Genomic DNA, 18,416 nt, shown 5'->3' on the forward strand with positions numbered 1-18,416 from the left:
CACTCAGACAGGTAATTTCACTAATCAGGCAAGCTCTTGACCCTTAAGGATGAGCTGGTTCATTTCATTAGCTGGAGCAAAAATGTGGCAGGGTTTTTACTTTCTGCAACTAAGTTATTCCACCTCTGGCAATACTATGTTTATACTCTACTCCACTGTCACAGCTGCATTGCACTTTACATTCCTCTCATAACATTTGATAACTTGAATTATTTATATGCATATGACATGAAGCAATAGCAATAATGTGTATACACAAATGTCACTAATCCATGATGTAATCTTAAATTTAGATGGAGCAATAGATTGGCTTGTATGCAGGCACAGTGTAAGTTGATTAAACGTCTATATTTGAAAATGCACTATGTTAACCTAGTTACTCTCTTCTTGTAAGTATTATGACATAGCCTTGCCTTGGTAATCGTACCACATGATTTTTGTGTAGACCCTAGTGTGAAATACAGCAATGCCCAGCCAATTTGAACCTTTGAATTAGGGCTGCACGATTATGGAAAAAATCATAATCACAATTATTTTGGTCAAAATCATAATCACGATTATTAATCACGATTATTGATTTTTGCAGATTTTTTTGAAAATTATAACAAGATGAAATATAACCAAGAATTAATTACATACGGGATGAGCAAAATAAAATGAATTGTAAAAATTATGTAAAGGCAATAGCATGAAACTTAAGTGGACAGATTTCTGGCCAGAATTGCCACGATTAAATCACGATTAAAATCACGAGTTCGATTTCACTATTTTATCACGATTTTGATTATTTTTCGATTAATTGTGCAGCCCTACTTTGAATAATATGTTTTACTATAATGCATATTCTGAATAACTCGAATATGAAGCAGATTAAGCAGATTTGCCTGTGTGTTATTTTTTTGTACAATGATAGAAGCTATCACTATGTTTTTTTTGTTTGTTTTTTGTTTTCTGTTTTCTGTTGTTTTTTTTCTCTCAAAATAAAGGCACAGAGGGACAATACAATTGTATGATTTTGAAATCTTTCAGGTGTTAAATTCAGCCCTGTCACACATGCCAGATTTTGAGTGTGATTTGTGTAAAATGGAGCCCTGTCATCCAGGCGAGCATTCTTCAGCAAACATGAACCAAAGAAAGTGGATCTAACAAGAAGCGTCATTTTATTTCTTTTCCGGTATCCACTTTATGTCGGGTGAACGCCCCTTTAGGAGACCTTCGGTTAGGAGACCTTCGGAGTCCTGAGGTTGAGAATAAATCAAGTCCCCTTAGCGCTGTAGATGGCGGTAGCGCACGTCTTGAGCAAACACCTCAAAAATAGAAGAAGAAGGAGGGGACAACGCCCCTTTAGGAGACCCAACTTGAGCCCACGCTTTTGCATTGAGTGGACGTGGTTTTCGTTATCTTTCTCCTATCCAGTATACTAATGAACGGCCGTCCGGGTACTTTGCTCTTAAATTTGCGTTACGCCCCTTTATGGGTGAAAACAAACCGAATGTCTCATTGACTTACATGCTAAATCGGCTAGCCTAAATGAACACATTCCATGCTTCAGCCACGGCTGTTTGGCTATATTATTTGAACAGCCGGCAACACAACACGTTTTCGGCATGTTGCGCGTGAACAACGATAGTCTACAGGTCCGTATCTTATGTTTATTAAACCCCAACATCACCAATTGACTTGCATGGGTTGTTTTCCCCCATAAATGGGCGTAACGCACATGGAAAACGTCACGCCGTTCATGAGTATTTTTGCATGAACTCTTCCAAATTCTTGCCAATCAGGCACAAGGACAACTCGCGAGCCTGTTTAAGGTCAACGGAATGTCTTCATGAACAGGTGGTGCAGCGCTGATGGCGAAAGGCTAACTAGTGCTAGCCAGCCACCTGTCAGTGATCAGTGATCTTAACGCTGTACAGCAGGCCTTCACCAATCAAATTTCAAAGTGGATGATGCAAGCTGTGTTCGGAACGGGAAAGGTAGCTGTCCTTTCCATGTAGGTAGTATACATGGGTTCCGGCTGTTGGTAATAAATTGAATGCGTACGCAGCCAGGGATTCCAAAATGCTAGGCGGCTATGTGTTTATCATTTGAAGTCCCATTGGAGCCCTGTACAGTGTATGAAAAGATCCTGTTGTCTTGTCGGCTTGCGGTTTTATCCACTTACTCGCCTACTGTACTGTCGGTGACAACGTTTAGAAGAGCATACAATCATGTCGCTCGGAATTCTTTGCCATGTGCTCTAAAAGATGCTATATTGTATTGCAAAGTGTTAGCCAATGCTGACAAGGAGGGGTTTCGCGGTACGGCAGCCTCTGATTGTTTGGAAGCTGCCCGACAGCATGTAGGCCTAACCGCAGAAATACACCAGCGGCGATCTGAGCGAGTCGCGCGACGGAAGTAATTGACTTTGTATTGAGTCGAGAGACAAAAGCGATTCTGGAGACTAGAGCGATTTGCGCGACGAGCGCGACAATTTGAAGTTGAAATCTTTTCAACTTTCTATGACGCGGTTCGGCGACAAGCCGCGACAGCCAATGACTGTATAGAGGTCAGTGACCACAGCCAATGGGAATGCTTGAATGCTTTGCCTTCTGCCTGTACGGACATACTCTTGTCTCCTCAATCGCTCGTATCGCTTGCTGCTGCACTCTGTCGCTTGAATCGCGTCGCCGCTGGTGTATCTCTGCGGTAACAGTCTTTTAAGAGCCGACTCTTGTCATCCTCTTCCACTTAAAAACAGCCTCCCCTATAGTAGTCCGGCAGCCAAAAGCCAAATATCAGCCGAACCCAGTTTCGTCTGATAAAGTTTTTTTCTTTGCAGTTTGTGGTTGCCCAAGGTGTACCTATTAAGATTCCAGAGGGTGCCCGGTGACATCCCTTGAGCATTTCCAGATATTGAGCATTTTATGCTGGATGTGCTGCAGCCATAGATTACAACAGTTTTCTGCCCCCATTCATGTTATGCTGACCAAATACCCTATGCCATACTTATTTTTGTGTTTGTTTACATGGTAGGATGTGCATAAGAACAGGTGGTGAGGTATGGACATCAGTGGGGGTGGGGTCGTGCATGTTTGGGGGCGGGGCTCTCACCCACAAAGCCTGATTTTCTAAGTCTGAGACACAGAGGCCAACATTTTGTCAAAACTGGCTTTATACCTCATAGTGGGCTGTTTGGTTTTGCTGTTTGTTGTTGCCCGACACTTACACTTAGATAAGAGTGGGTGATATGCCAATTTCAGATATTAACCCTTTCATGTTGGTTTCGCTGCAGCCAAAGCCCACAAGCTTTTGACCGCTTCATAACTGCAGGTTAACCATAGAACATTCAGGGTGGTAGGCCTACCACATCAAAGTTGACTAAGTTCCCTTGTACAAAAGTACCAAATACATTTCAGACAATGACATAACTATCTGTTTTTCAAGCAGAAATTTGTAACATTTAGGCGAATTTTGGGGGTGTCAGCGCAGACATACACAGAAATGATTACTAATTCAACACAGAATTTCAACAACCTATCTTCCATAACATTCCATACATTGCTATTTACTCCTCCTGTGCTGTTGTAACACAAAATACACAGTGTGATTAATAATTATTTAATTTCTGGCTGATTACTTGTTTGCCCACAAAGTACATAATTTCAATGGTGGTCATATTAACATGGAAAGAGATAAAAACGCAAATCCACAAAATAACCTAAAGGTATATATATTCATTGATTTGTATTTTATTGATGGAAATAAATAGGGATATATGATCCCTTGTTAGCAATTCAAAGTTATGCTCCACCACTTCCAATCAACTCATCATCTGAATTATCTGTAAATAGTTGGCTGCCTAAAAAAGAAACCTATCCATAGATGCAGAGTACTGTAAGACATTTACATGTATATGGACAGTTTTGAAATCTGTTCTTAAAAATATCAACAGCACTGGAATTACCCTTGAACTGTGGGGAGGGGATCTCATTGCTCGATTTACTTAATTTATTATTACTTATTGATTATACTTATTGATTATCATTATGAATGTATTATGACTATTGCGGGGGGGGTTGTCAAGCATTATGACTAGGGCTGGGTAAAATAATCGATTCAATCGATCAATATCATTTAAAATTCACATAATCGATTCACAAGCCACAAAATCGATTTTTTTGGTTCTTTTTCTTTTTGTTCTTTTTGTTTAAGTGAAAGTGAAAAAAGTGAAAGCCCATTGGGAAACTCCAACTCCCATTGTCATTGTGACACGGCACTCCACAGCACACTGCACACAACGAAATTGCATTTATGCCTCACCCGTGCAAGGGGGCAGCCCTCAGTGGCGCCCCATGGGGAGTAGTGCGGTGGGACGGTACCATGCTCAGGGTACCTCAGTCATGGAGGAGGATGGGGGAGAGCACTGGTTGATTACTCCCCCCACCAACCTGGCGGGTCGGGAGTCGAACCGGCAACCTCTGGGATGCAAGTCTGACGCCCTAACCGCTCACCCATGACTGCTGAAAATACCCAATAGGTATTAGTCGATTAGGAAAAGGCCTACTTAGTGCTAACAGATTGCTAATTTGTAATGTCAAGCCACAGCCCTTTGACATTTTGATATAAAAATAGGCAACAGCATCTTTTGGGGGAAATCCTGGCACCAAGAAGGGAACGGATTGAATCGATTGGGAATGAATCGAATCGAATCGAATTGAATCGTGATTAATCGATTCAAAGCCCTAAGAATCGAAATCGAATCGATACAGGAACATGGCTGCAATACCCAGCCCTAATTATGACTATGTAGGTTACATAGACTACAAATCCAACTTGAAATTATGCAGTGTTGTTGCTCCAAGTCTTAATCAGTTACTTAAAAATCTCTGCATGAGGTCTTTTATGTTGGCTTTTTGTTGTAGGCTACCTGTAGGCTATATGTGATGTTGTCATGTATGTTGTCATGATGTGATGTCATGCAGGATCTCATAATGCACAATCCATTGCATACTTAACAGTCTTATTCTGAGCAATGTTGTGAATGTTTTTATTGAGGAATTTCTTGATATGTCATTCATGACCTGATTTCTATGACTATATGCATAAAAATAGGCCGAAATCGCATGTTTCTAAGGTTATTAGCAGTATTTTCTCTGTACCTGGATAACAAAAGGAGATAGCCACAATTAACCACAGTAAATATTCTTGTATGTACGATATTAACAAAATAAAAAAGGAGTTTTGAAGCTGGCATTTTCAGGTGGTCAGATCCGTTGCATCAAAATATATGCAAATTAGTGCATATTTAATTAGAGAATAGCCTAATTAGCATATTTAAACATAAAATATTGAAAACTTGTAATACATTTTTCTCCAATTCATATGGGTAATCATCTGGTAAAGTTTCATATTGATATCTGCAAGTTAAAAAAAAAAATTGTCAGGTAATATAAGCAATTTGGTACATTTTGTAACATCATTCACAGTCAAATTAGGTGTCTTTGTTTTTTTGTCATAATTTGCATTTATGGGACAATAAAGGCTCAAAATCTGGAAATGCTCAAGGGATATCACCGGGCACCCTCTGAAATCTTGAAGACTTACCTAAAATCTATCAGATGAAGCAAAAAAATAAACTTTATCAAAAAATCTGGGTCCAACCCCACGGCTCCCGGACTATAGTCAGTTCTGCAGAGTCAAGCGTATTTGCAGTAGAGAGGCTGATTACGCTCGCAACATAAACACTATGGAGTCCAAGTTTCGAGCGCGCGGATACAAGTCATCTCAAATCATCTCTGCAAACGACAAAATCATAAAAAAGACACAGGTCGGCTCTATTGCGTTACGGGCCAAAGAAAAAAGAAGAACCCGCCATTATATTTTCTACATGCTATTCAAAATGTTCTGAGCAACTGAAGAGTATTATTAACCGTCACTGGTACATACTCAAATCAGATATTAATCTTGGTGATGCATTTCAGAACCCACCACGAATAGTTTACAAACGTGGCAAAAACCTAAGAGACAGGTTAGTAAACTCTGATCTTCCACCATTGACTGCGCCCTCCAAGTCGGGTTTAACCCCTATTCCGGATGGTAACCGTAAATGTGGCTCCTGCGCAATGCAGTTATAGCCTACTTATAAATGCACTACATTTAAACACCCTACAGGTAAAAGTATTCCTATTAAGGGCATTAGCACGTGTAACATAAAATCTGTTATTTATCTGATTACGTGCCCATGTGGAAAGTCATATGTTGGAAAAACTAGTAGCCTAAGGAGTTAAAAGTACGCATTGCAGAGCATCACAGCACTATTCGTTGTAAAAACTTTAACTATCCAGTAGCTGCGCACTTTGTGGACGCTGGCCATTCGGTCTCTGCACTAATTAGATATAGGGATTGAGAAGTAGGCCTATCTCTGCCTAGACGGGGGGTAACCTAGAACGTTTACTATCTCAGAGAGAAAATTATTATATCCATTCTCTTAAGACATTGGTTCCTTTTGGTCTAAATGTGGAATTTGAATTGAAATGTTTTCTCTAAGTAGACTCAATGTTACTGTGCAGATCATCTGGCCTTTGTTGATGGGTATCAAGATGAGACAATAGGCTCGTTTGCAACCACGCAGGAAAAGATTTGATCAAAACATGATTTGCTTGGTCTTAAAAAGGAGGGGATAACTGCGTCGCAACCAAGCTGGACACATCAGGACGACGAGATTTCAACAGCGGCAAAGAAGGTGCATCTATTAGGTCTGTGGGTGGATCTACCTTTTTTGACAGCGGGTGTACCAGGGCGCCCTCTCGTGGAATTAAATCATCATGGCGCTAATTCCATGACGCGCTTACCAACGTTGGCACATGCTTGAAAAATGCGAGACTCTCTCTGCCTCTCGAAGACAAATCGGATGGTCTTGAGGTAGAGATACAGGTAGGCCTAACCACTCAGTGAATCATGGTTCAACTCTTAGTTAAATTTGTGATGATTTGGCTTCACTTCCATGTAATAATTCAGTTAATTACTACTAACTTTAGGCTACCGGTATTCATTTTGTGTTTTGGGACCAAAGTCGTCATTCAGATAGGACCGTTTAAAAAATACTTAACAGCGCCAACCCATCCTGCGAGGATTGAACCCAGGTGTTCAATATGTAGCTTTACCATGGCGCACCAACCACAAAGGCCACTCTGTTTCGTGCACTTTCATACATAAAAGACAAGAGAAGTCACTCGCAACGGGTCTGTTTCCACATTAACCATCAGCAACTAAAGACTTCCTGTGTTTCGATGCAGTTTCGAACCGGGGACATCACGAATGGAAGTCAGGCGCGCAACCACTACTCTAACCGTCGGGCAGGCAGCCTGCGGAATAGTACTGGTTTTGTAACCAACGGCATAGGCCTACACACCTAACGTGGCGAAGATGGAGCATCTGACGACAGGGTGGTTTGTTTCTCTTTTTTACTGTTGTAAGTGGGTTGTGCGACCATACATATGGATGATACCACTCTGAGTATGCTGCATTTGAGCATGAAATGCATTTCAGCATGTAGAAAATGAAGCACGTTCAACTACACAGAATCACATGAGCTATGAACACCAATCACGGCAGATTCCTCACATCATGGAGGAGGTGGTCTTCTGCCCAACAGTTGGTTTTTGTTACTGCATAGCTGCTTGACAAAACTTTAAGGGCGTTCGTGACAGCGTCTTTCCTGCGAGGTTGAAAATTTGCTAGGCAGCGAGCATGCTCAGTGTGTCCGCGTGAAGCATCCTGGTTAGAATTTGCCGTTCAAGACGCAGTTGAAGGGAGTGACCTCTGCGCGGCAGTCGTGTCACATGGCGTTGAACCATCGCGGGAACAAAATTTTTGTCAAGCAGCTACGCAGTAGCAGAAACCAACTGCCGGGCAAGAAGACCTCCTCCATGATGTGAGGAATCTGCCGTGATTGGTGTTCATAGCTCATGTGATTCATGTGTGTGTAGTTGAACGTGCTTCATTTTCTACATGCTGAAATGCATTTCATGCTCAAATGCAGCATACTCAGAGTGGTATCATCCATATGTATGGTCGCACAACCCACTTACAACAGAAAAAAAAAAGAAACAAACCACCCTGTCGTCAGATGCTCCATCTTCGCCACGTTAGGAGTGTATGCTTTAGGTTACAAAACTAGTATAATTCCATGGGCCGCTTGCTTGACGGTTAGAGTAGTGGTTGCGCGCCTGACTTCCATTCATGAGGTCCCCGGTTCGAAACTGCACGGAAACACGGGGAGTCTTTAGTTGCTGATGGTTAATGTGGAAACAGACCAGTTGCGAGAGACTTATCTTGTCTTTTATGTATGAAAGTGCACGAAACAGAGTGGCCTTTGTGGTTGGTGCGCCATGGTAAAGCTACATATTGAACACCTGGGTTCAATCCTCGCAGCATGGGTTGGCGCTGTTAAGTAATTTTAAAACGGTCCTATCTGAATGACGACTTTGGTCCCAAAACACAAAATGAATAGCCTAAAGTGAGCACTAATTAACTGAATTATAACATGGAAGTGAAGCCAAATCATCACAAATTTAACTAAGAGTTGTACCATGATTCACCGAGTAGTAGGCTATCTCTACCTCAAGACCATCCGATTTCTCTCCGAGAGGCAGAGTCTCGGATTTCACAAGCATGTGCCGACATTGGTAAGCACGTCATGGAATTAGTGCCATGATGATTTAATTCCACGAGAGGGCGCCCTGGTACACCCGCTGTCAAAAAAGGTAGATCCACCCACAGACCTATAGATCCACCTTCTTTGCCGCTGTTGAAATCTCGTCGTCCTGATGTGTCCAGCTTGGTTGCGACGCAGTTATCTTCTCCTTTTTATGACCAAGCAAATCACGTTTTGATCAAATCTTTTGCTGCGTGGTTGCAAACGGGCCTTTTGACACACAACGTTGACGGAAGCACGTGAGCGAGAACTTGTTGTCACGATGTGGGTGTTATTAAATACAGCGCATTTAAAGTCGGCCACAAATATGAACGAGACGATGAGCTCGCACCGGTTTGCTCTACTAACACACCACGTGTGAGGAGTGGGGGACAGGCAGTGAGGAGGAGCTGAAGTGGGGACCTGCGCAAACTTGTGTAGAGGTGTGAGACAAGACCCATATACACACGTGAGTGAGTTGTTGACCAACCAGTTCATGGGCGCGTGACCTCGGAGGCAGTCCGCCAACGAGCGTTGAAGGGGATAAGCAACTGCAGAGGTTGCAAGATCTGACTGCAGCCGCATTCATCCCGCGATAGTTTTACACCATGTGACATGTCACCTCGTCAACGCAACGTCGACGAAATTTCGAAGTTTGACAGGAAATCTAACCGTCATGCAGCATTTTCCATCCAGGGTGCATTGCTGTCTAAATGCGCATGCATGCGTTGACACATCTCGAATGCACCTACTTTTCNTGACGGCCTCTAGTGGCCTGATCTTAAAATTGCAAGTGTTGCTCTCACTTTGTGTTGCTCGCACTTACAGGGGCTGATCAGTGGTGTAGTCTACTTTTTTTTCTGGTGGGTATACTGTATACTTGAGCATTTTTTGAAGTGAGTATACTGTATATATTTGTGCTATTCTAAACAATGCATCTATCAATTTTAAGTAGGTATACTGAAACCTCTGAAATGTTGAAGTGGGTATAGGCCTAGGCCTACTGCGTATACCTTCGTTCTACATAGACTACACCACTGGGGCTGTATCATTATGTGTTTTTCTTTTTCTTTTAATGTTTACAAATTTTCTTATCTGTTACCTGTCCTTTTGACATTGCTGCCAATTTGTAATGAAAACATGATGTAATCAAGATGTGATGAGATTCCACCTTGTCTGGCAGGTGTCATGGAACTGATTAACCGGCTGCTGTCAGCCAATCACAAACTAGAGGACAATTTATAAGGGGTGTCTGTGTCTTCACTTTGCTTGTGTAAAAACTTCAGAAAGGCCATACGCACCGAAACGTTGTTTTGTTAATAAATTGCAGCACGATGGACAAGAGTGTGCGGTATCTTCTTCTACAAAATTGATCTTGCATCCGCTAATGTTTGGAAGCTGCCGTCACTCAAACATCCTCCTCAGGTGTGATTGGTGTGATACAATAGAACTTAATTTACAAAGCATAGGAATTCGATTCTGATGTAGACTACTCACTTTAAGATATAGGCTATCCCAGAGGAATGAGGCTCTCAACTTTTTGTGGCTCTCATGTTTGATTTCTTTTTTTTCCCCTTTTTCTTTCTTTCCAGGGTGCACTTGTATGGCCCGTTCACTTAGGTCAATAGCCCGAAGGCTGTGTGCAATTAGATTTTTTTTAATGCAACATGTAGCCTATGTGTAACAGAGTACATCTGCGTTCGTTGTAAAATTATCATAAATGGTACGAGAGCGCCCTCTATTGGTAGCTCTCGTGGGTTGATATGGTGGTACGTTGCGTGGTTACTTCAGAACACGCCTGGAGGATGTCACGGTAGGTTGCTTTCATGAGCAGTCTGAGACTATTAAAGATATTAAGTCTCAGATATAAGTATTAATCCTGTATTTTCATGTAATACAGGTAGGATAGAAAACAGATATGTTCAGCACCTTTTTATTAGATATGAATAACAGTTTGATACCGTTTTTGACATTGTTTTGATCTGACTCCCCTTCCAGACGTTGACCGAAGTAGCCACGAACTGTCTTAATCCTGTATCCCGTTTTGTGTACCACCTATCATTGCAGGTAATTTCATTGTTTGTATCGATTGTACTATTGTGTCTTTTATTTATTTTATGTAATTGTTATGAAGCTTCGGTTTTATCAGCTTCAAGCTAGTTAAGCTAATTCAGGATGCTAGCGAGTCAGTTATGAGCTGCTCTCTCGTGAGCAGACGTTAGCTGTAGAACTGACTCGCGGCATCCATTGAATCCTGTATTCTTGACGATATCGTTAATTTGTTCATGTATCTTTTGTATAACCAAAAACTGGTCACTGTATCCTATTCACTGTTATGTCTGTATCCCATTCTCTATTGAGATTACTGTCACGTTATGTATCCCCAACCATTTAACCACTATACGATCACTTTATGTTACCCCTGTCTATTGTTATGCGTCTCCGATGTCATTGTATCCCTCTGTGTAACCCCACATATTTAAGAGTAGCCCCGGTATTTATTGTTTTATGTTGGCTACGTAATGTTAATGGAACCTATGTCATGTGCAGTATAAAGTAGCCTACTGTAGCGTTTTCACACACACACACACACACTCCTTATATTTATTTTGTTTATTAAGAACACGCCTGGAGGATGTCACGACGTTGACCGAAGTAGCCACGAACTGTCTTAATCCTGTACCCCGTTTTGTGTGCCACCTATCATTGCAGACAATAAATACAGATCAGACCAACCCAGCCTCCTCTGCAGTGTGTCCATAAGCCAGACCTGTCACATATGCGTAGGGATTAATAAATATTTAATTTACATTAACTAAATACAGACATTGTCCCGCTAATGGGGTTTCCATGTTCCATGAAATGTCAAACCGTGCCTTGGCCAAAACTCATTCCTGTCAGTGAACACAGAGTCTGGTCGTTCCACTAATAAATCTCTGTCAATAAAGACACGTTAAGGGGAAAGAAAACAGTTGTTCATTACATCTACATCGGGTAGCTGATTACATCTTTTAGTCTTACACCATTTAAGTCATTCACCTTAGCCCCTTAAGCAAAGATACTTTGAAACAGTGGGAGCAGGCTGATACTCGCTGTGAACGTTCGGGAAAGGCGCTCCTCCCACGTTCTTCCGTGAAATGACCTAGGCTAGCTCCACTGGAGACTACCCGTGCGTGGTGCTTTGCGCACACTGTCGAACCGAAAGAACATGATGGAAGTCCCTTTATTTCAGCTCTGCTTAATCCTGATCGGTGTCGGGATGGTCTGGCTCGGTGAGTTCTGTATATTTGCTATTTGTGGTTGTAAGAAAGAGGTATTTAGCCTAGTGATGTTGCGTCAATGTAGTAGGCTATTTAATTATAAGTTGGCTATGCAACATACAATGTTGTCAATGGTGCCCAGCTGTGTTGCCGTCTGTCGTGTTTCTCACTAAAACACGTCTATCGACAAATTATGTCATGTAGACTCGTGTGGAGGCCTTTTGCGATCAATGCAACGGCACACGACTATATGCTGGGGCCATACAGTGTACCCCACCACACTAAACAGTTGTAGGCTACTTCAGAGTGTAACAACAACTTAATAAGGTGGACACTACAGTGGCATTTTAGCAAAAGCCATTGAAAGGACGTGACCAAAGCTCATAACAGAGTTCCAGGAAGCCTACGTGTTTCTGACGGTAGCCTACGCAGATAGACCCAAAACAACGATTAGTCATCGCCGAACTACTGTCTCACCATACATAGGCTACACACCATCCAAACAGTCTATAAACGCAGAGGCGGTTCTAGGGTAAGTTGGGCCCCGGCCCCAAGCAAAAATGTATACATCCGCGGACAGGAAGCGAATTGGGGGAGAGACAGGGAGGGGTCGGAAAAGGACCCAGGCCTAGAATCAAACCCTGGTCAGCCGCATAGCAGGCGAGTGCCCTACCAGATGGCCACGGCAGGGCCGGGCACAGTTTTTTTCACTATTCAAAACCCATGCCCTAAACAAAACAAAACAAAGATAGTTCTTAAAGTGCTTATATGCAATTACAATGCAAACAATGCAAATACAATGCATACAATCCGAATACACCAGTCTCAAAATTCTGGCTTATGCCAATCACACTCCATGGTGTTGTTGGGTTTACTTCACACCACAAAGACGTATCGATCTATCAACAGAATAGAAGTCCGCACACTGCAACTCCAATTGAAAGTTTATTTACTGTATTACAGGGGTGGGGAGCCGTTTCCATTTGAGGGGCCACTTCAAATTTTATGAAGTCCTCCAAGGGCCGTACTGTGGAGTGGACACAAACCTGGATTTCCCCCTTCCTAAATTGATGGCGGCCACCTTTACAACAGACCCCACCTTCACTAGGTCCCCTGAAAACATAATGTAGGCCTAATTTTATTGCTAATGTAATTCCCAAGATTTCTTTACAAAACATGTCACATTTTATGTGAAACTGCATAACATGAAAGTTAGATCGGGGCTGGATAAGACTGCCTCAAGAGCTCTCTCAAACTAGCCTGATTACCATCGACTTTGAAATCTCTTCAAGACTTTGGTCTGACCAAGAGCATAACCATTAACATTTCCCAAACGGCCTCCCTTGGTTTGCTTATGTTGTTTGCTTCCCAACAAAGTGGGAGGAGTTCCCGATTTTTCGGGAGCTCAGAAAGTTCTTGCATTGCTCTTGACCTGACTGGTAGCAACGCTGAAGGTTTTGCGTCACTAGGAGGGCACGGCCTGGCTACTGGAGATTTGAGCTGTTTTATTAAAAATGTGGGTATGTTAGAGCAAGAGAAAAATAAGAGAAATAAGAGAAACTTATTTCATGTTTGTTTGTGCTTCAGAGACTGAGATATTTAGGATTTAATAGGCAGAGGGCACCCTTTCCCAAAAAGGGCTTAGGACAAAATGGGTTAGTAATACCCATCGGGGTCTTCATCAGGCATGTCCGCATGACGCTTGTCTTGTGACCTTGTTTGTCATACAGAATAACACACTTTTTGATTGGGCTACCTTGCACCAGTTGCTTTAGCCTACAGACAGCATTGTGTCAAGGTCCGTGGTGGCCATGTGTTATCCTCCGGCACTGAGGACAGTGGACTTTTAAAGGACCAGTTCAGTCAATTTCAATATGCTGTTGTATTGCTCACGTTACCCTTGACTTGTCAGTAGCTGGTGATGCCACATTTTTCGGCTCAGCCCTTTCAGAGATATGAGCTATTCTAATGGGGGCAGCGTTTGTTTACATTTTTTTTTAAATTACCTACTCCAAATATTTATATCCACTGTTTGCTAGTTGTCTGCTGATGTTGTATAACCTTTCGGATGTTTTTGGGAATAAATAAAAATGTTTTTTTGAAATGTAAACAAAGCGCTGCCCCCATTACAATGACCAAGATCTTGGAAAAGGCTGATGAAGAAGAAAAAAAACCTCTGGTCTGACAAGTCCAGGGTAGTGTGAGCATTACAACTGCACGTTGAAATTGACTGAACTGGTCCTTCAAGGCGTATCGCAGATGTGGTGTACCAAAACATATTTGCTTGTACGCATATGAGTAACGCACTAAAAAAGTTATGTGCAAGTCATGGCTTGTGCTTCATTTTAAATTGTGCATTTGGATGCACTTTTTTTGCCAGGTTTTATCACTGACATGGCAACAGTTCAAACAACTAAAAACATTTGGTCGTCATTTGTTGTACAATAACCATCAGCCAACAGGCATCTGCTGAAAATATCACACACTGACAGGACATCTAGGCCTTTTGTTGAAATTAGAGGCCATTTCCTGTTGAGCAATCACATCTTGCACTTGAATTTGGACTTTTCTCACTTCCTCTTGTGTTCTTAAGTTTTTGAAACATGTCAAGTGTTTGCAGAAGCATAACGTCTTTTTCTGTGACTTGGTAGTTTTGTTTTGAATGCACAGGTCAGCAGTCACGCAACATTTTGTACTGCATTGGTTGCATTTTGTCCTCTAACAAAGAACGACAAAGTGCATTTGAGCAGACGTTCAGGGGATCAGGAAGTATCTATTGCCACAGACTGTATTTGCTCTAGCAAATTCATTAAATACAAATAAGTAGGGCTGGGACGATTAATTGACTAATCGTGACTAATCGACTGTAAAAATTAGTCGACAAGAATTTTCATAGTCGACTAATCGTTTAATTTAATTCAATGCTTTTTAACTTACTTTACTAATGCTTTATTACTTTATTGAAACCTAAAATTGCCCAGCACGTATGAATTGGGCGTTGTATATATCTCGGAGTAAATAAGCTACTATCATGGTTTAAAGCTCATTGTGAGCTCAGGGACATAATTTTAACGGTTTCTTTCTTTTTTCCCCAATTTAAGATTAAAGTGCTAGAGAGTACTTGAAAAATTAATCGTTTGACTAATCGACTATTCGAAAAAATGGTTGATAGATTAATCGGGAGAAAAATAATCGTTTAGGACAGCCCTACAGATAAGCCTATAGAAGTAGTAGCACCCACTAAAATTGTGTTCCATGTTTTCTTGACTGCACCATGACTGTTCCATGCAAGTGTACCTGAGGTGTTCCGGCGCAGTCTGCCATTCAGGGCTCAAACTCGCCACCTACCAGTCAACGCTCCAGTTTGAGCATGGGAAGCACAGAACCATAATGGTGAGATAAAGGTCCAGACCGATAGCTCAGTGCTGTGCTACTGTATGAGGCTTTGGGAGGGAGATTGGCTAACGCTCTACGCCAAACTCTGCTAGTTGGCCTCCGTCACACAAGGACCCGCTCGAAACACCTTGAAGGTCTAATGCCATTCACATGGAATGCGGGGAATATAAGTGGCTTCTACTGTAATTGATGACCATATCCTAATCCAAATGGAAATGCATGGAAATCAAATTATTTCAGCTGACCTTTTTGTTTTGAATAAGGCTTATTGGCATTTAGTGACCGTGTCAGTGTTGTCATGTTGTGATTTGAACAACTGACAGCACAGTTACGTGTGCTGTGCAGTGACACTTTTAAACCCAGGCCGTTTTCTCAAATAGAAGTTGCTTGAAGGAGATCTCAGACCAATTTCAACATGCCACACGCGTTCATGTATTGCTGAGGCTCTCCTTTCTCTTGTCACTACTGAAGACACATACATTTTTGGAACGACACTGACAGTGCTCCAGTCCTTGAGTGGAGAGGTAGCCTGGATTATCAGGGCAACATCTTGTGTTTCATAGTAATAGTAATTGTAATAATACTATTACTATAGCAAATTGTAGCATATCGGATATATTATAGCATGTAGTAAACTGCATTTCTACTGTGCAAGGCAGGTCCTTGCCCTCAATACCCAACAATTGTATGTGTAATGATTTTCTTGTGTCAATGATTTCATGTTTCAAAAGTTTAATTTATATTATGTTTATGTATTCATTACTTTAACTGCATATTTCCATACAGTACAAAACATCAAAATTCAAATACTGTAGGCATGTATAATATTTATAGATTTACCGTATAGTTCACAATAGACAGTCCCCAAAAGTATAAAAGCATATTATGTTAACATAAAAACTTTAATAAACAGCAGATGTTGTTCACAAACATTTTGTCACGGACAAGCCTCAAAAATGAGGAACAATAGCAGATTTTGTTACAAGTCACCGAAACCACTGCATCTGCATTGATACTAAATAGTAGTGTTATTGTTTTTATGGTGTGTGCGCTGAAGAAAGTTCTTGTGGCTTGTGTGAGCAAACATTGCCTCATTTACGGATTGTGTTGGCGCTGTCGAGGGTTCACAGGAGCGAGTGGTTTTGCACCAGATTTCCTGTGTTATATCCGGTGCTGTGCTGACTTCTCAAATCAGATGGGGTGAGACAAGGCAGCCTGCATGAGGAGGGGACTAAATTTCAATCTCTATTTGTAAGCCTTGTGAAAAGTGAGTGACCCACTAAAATATGGGGTGCAACGCGCTCAACTCAAACAAAGTAAACAGCTGGGTGCTCATTCCTCGAAAATATATGAAATAAAGAGCAGGACAGCACTCCAAGTCTTTTGGTTTATTGCCCGTCGAAAAGTGACCCACACAATGACTTCAATGAAGCAACCAACCAAAATGTCAAATTAGTTGCTTTACATCGACACGACTACAGTACTTAAGTGATCACAGGACGGGATTAGTTGTTTTGCACTTTGATGACTTTTACATTAAGTAGTTTATAAGTACATTTGAGAATGTTTTGTTTGTTCCCATAGACTTGCATTGCCCGCTTAATATGGCTATGCTGTTAAACTAGGCAATGCAAACACAGACAAAATGATATGCACATTCATGGCTAATGCTTGGAAATGCTGCAAATATGTGAAAATCAACAAAATGGTGGACTGTTCCTTTAAAGGTACACCAGGCTTTCCCCCAGCGCTTTCTTATCAAGGCGGCCGCCTTGACTAAACCCCACCCCCGCCTTGGCTACGTTCCCTTAAAAAAAAAAAAAAATGCGTCCGAGGGCAAAAAAAACTTGTAAAAAAAAAAAAAAGTACATAATGCATGTTCAACCCATTCAAAAGTACATTTTTTCGATGTTCGACAGAATATTTTTAATTACACCTTAAGACACACCATTGGTCTTGTTTAAAAGCCGAGAACCTCAGCTTTCCATACCTGAAAACGGTATTTTCCTAGCATCTACCAATCCGACGGTAGCCTACTTTAAGTGCAGAATTACTTTTCTAAAGATAGCGTTTTGTTTCCTTGGAAACGGACGCGGTTTATGTGTTACGCATACGCTATTTGACTCGGGTTTGCATTATTATGGATGAATTTCTAATCTTGACATTCTAATGGACAATCTGTGCGAGTTTCAAAATGCGTTTTTATGTAACATGGGAGTAAAATGTGTTAACAGTACGCCCGTCTGGGATTTGTTAGCTAGTTCGCTAGTTAGCTAGCAAGTAAGTAATAGCAGAAATAAACTCTCTGGTAATAGATATTAGAATCGATCTGTCTCAATGGCCCAAGCATAAACAAAGAAACACCAGGATTTGGATGTAATGCTATAATATCAGCAATTTGTCAAAGCAAAACATTCTGAGAACATTCACAGAACCAGTTCATTATATCCACAGCCTTGAGTGTCGGCAAATCTTTCCACTTTTGACATGATGTAGTGTAGAGACCTAGCACTTGCTAGCTAACTAGCGGGCCAGCTAGTTTAACAAATCCCAGACGGGATGTAAACACATTTACTCCCATATCACATAAAAACACATTATGAAATTCGCATAGATTGTCCATTAACATGTCAAGATTAGAAATTCATCCATAATAGTGCAAAACCGAGTCAAATAGCGTATGCGTAACACATAAACCGAGTCCGTTTCCAAGGAAACAAAACGCTATCTTTAGAAAAGTAATTCCGCACTTAAAGTGGGCTACCTTCGGATTGGTAGATGCTAGGAAAATACCGCTTTCAGTTATGGAAAGCTGAGGTTCTCAGCTTTTAAACAAGTCCAATGGTGTGTCTTTAGGTATAATTAAAAATATTCTGTGTCAGATCGAAAAAATGAAGTTTTGAATGGGTTTCAATGGCTCCAAGCCCAGGTTGTACACCAGCAGCGGTAGATCACCACCAGGGGGCAGCACTATGACGTCAGCAGCAACCCAAGAATTAGCATAAATGGGCCACCAGTAGGGCAGTTTAATTACAACAGGGCACTGGAACTCTTTTTTGAAGAACCGAGAAGGATGGCCT

The sequence above is a fragment of the Engraulis encrasicolus genome, chromosome 24 (assembly GCF_034702125.1).
Source record: "Engraulis encrasicolus isolate BLACKSEA-1 chromosome 24, IST_EnEncr_1.0, whole genome shotgun sequence".
Taxonomy (NCBI): domain Eukaryota; kingdom Metazoa; phylum Chordata; class Actinopteri; order Clupeiformes; family Engraulidae; genus Engraulis; species Engraulis encrasicolus.